The following is a 2,480-nucleotide window of genomic DNA, read 5'->3' as shown; positions in this document are numbered from 1 at the left end:
TCCCAGCCACACCGAGCTCAGCTTCCCACAGCCATCAGTGTCCCACTGACATACCTCTTATTGGCTTCCTTCCCTGTCTTACTCCTTCTCTAGGTTCACCTCCCAGATGAACTGCTTGCTCCCAAACCCTGTCTTGGGGTCAGCTTGTAGGGGAGCCCAGGTGAAGACAGATCTCCCCGTGCCATGCATCATAGCTCTGGGCATCTCACCTTCCCAGGGTGAAGCGTAATTTGATACAGAATACACTTTATGATGGCTCTATAAAATCTGTCTTCCCATGGATTCTAAACTCACTGAGTCAGTCTGTTTTGCTCCTCATGGAATTCACGGTCCCCAGCATCCTGCCTGGACCCTAGTCACTGCCCAGTAACTACCTGATAAGGGAACACATGGATTATTTGGGCCAGGACTAAATCTGGTCTCATGTGCTTCCTGTCTGTGTGATTTGAAGCAAGTGACAACAGGACCTCTTAAAGCCCCGATTCCCTCAGTGTAAAATGAAGCCAATAACGTTCACAGCCAGAGAATCGGGAGAAACAAATGGGGGATGCTTTCTGGAGATACAAACACCTGTCCAGGTTGGTTTGTACCTGCTCCTTGTTCTTGTGGTGGGATGTGACATTGATGTGTTCTTGGACAAACTGACACCTTGACTGACATCAAGGGCAATTTCACTTCTCTGAAGGGGGTCCAGAGTCTCCACACCAGTGACGGGGACAGTGCAGGATGGGGAGTGGGCACAAGGTCCAGAGGGGGAGCGTGGGGGCTGGGAGACCCACCCCAGGCAGAAGGTGGGAAGCCTGCCCCCTTTCCAATCCCATCCCTGGGTGCATCCTCGGTCCTGAACGTGGGACGTGCTTCAGTGGCCTCACCCTTGCTTCGGGACACACAGAAGAGCAGGAAAGCAGCACGTTGGAGTTATCCAGTGAACATTCTCAAGCTCGACTGAGAAGAGACCAAAGCTCCATGACATCCAATAATTTGCCAGTTCACTCAGGCACCAGTGTGAATTACATCAGACTGGTGCAAGGAACAAATCTTCATGCAGCTTGTGACCAGCCTAGTCAACAGCCCGGCATCCACCCTGTGGATTGTAATGTTTTATTTATAGTTGTGTGCCTGGTGACTCTCATTAAGAATCTACAGGGATCTTTAGCTCAGTAGGACTTCACTGCATTTTTTACATTAATTTATACATTATATTATAATAGTATATATGTACATATATACTTTTACATATATTTGTATATATATTGGAATAGCATTTTATTATGTATTATATCTATATTTTTATATGTTATATTGCTAAGGCATTTTGCTACTGTAGGACACTAAAGATTTCTAAAGACCTTCAAACACATTAAGGTTTTATTCCATCATTTAGAATCAGCTGGCCTGACTCAAAACAGGAGGAGCCTGGGTCCTCCTGGGTCCTCTGTGTAACTGAAGACAGTTCTGGTTACCCTCCCCTGCCTGTCTGTGAGTATCCATTATGGCAGAAATGTCCACTATTAAAGTTTTTTCTCTGTCATCTTTCTGACCGATGGTGTTACACAGGCGGGGGGGGGGGATCTATTGTTCTTGCCTGTCAGCACCCCTACCTCTTTTAATAAAGAGAACCATGATTTTTCTTTTAGGGACCCAAGTTTTCTTGGGCCTGGAGGGCCAAAAAGAGTCAGTGAGAAAGCCAACCTGAAAAAGAAGCCAACATGGAGGAAAGCAGACCTGAGATATGGATAAGACCAAATCTGGATAATATTGTTGAACTCCTGGATCAAGCTATGCCTGAAGCTGAACCTTTCTGTTATCAGTTTCATAAGACAATTATATCTCTTTTTTGCTTAAACCAGTTTGGGTTGGGTTTCTATCTTTTGCAGTACATACAGCCAGTACATAGACCCATCTCTAGCCTGGGCTTAGAAGGGCCCCACGAGGCTTTGGGAATTTAGGCAGAGGACAATCAGGAGAGCCAAAGGTGGCTACTGTCCACTAGTACTTATATTTATACATGTGATTAGCATATGTCACTATCTTCCACAGTCACCCCAGAGATTCAAGGATAATAGCAAGTTACTCATACTGAGGAGTCAGTTATGACCCCTTCTCGTGAAGATCTTTCAGCTTACCACATAGGACTGTTTATAGCTTCTTCTTTCCTCCTAGGCTGCCCATAATCAAAAGGGCACACACTTTGGAGTCAGACAGATCCTGGTCCTGCCCCATATCAGCTGTGTGACTTTGGGTAATACACTAAACCCACCTCTCATGCAATAATTTTATCTGCATCCTAGGTTTTCCATAGGATTCAAGTGCATGTGCAGAGAGCCTTAAATAATCTGTAGCATACAGCTGACCCTCAAACAGGAGGATTTAATTATACCACTCACCAAACATCTCCTGGGCCTCTTCTGGGTGCCAGGCCCCAGGCTAAGGGTTTTACAGGCATCATTCCAGCTGACCCTCCCAACAACCCTGGGAGG

This window comes from Vicugna pacos, chromosome 27, assembly GCF_048564905.1.
Source record: "Vicugna pacos chromosome 27, VicPac4, whole genome shotgun sequence".
Lineage (NCBI taxonomy): Eukaryota > Metazoa > Chordata > Mammalia > Artiodactyla > Camelidae > Vicugna > Vicugna pacos.
This window is presented reverse-complemented; position numbering follows the sequence as displayed.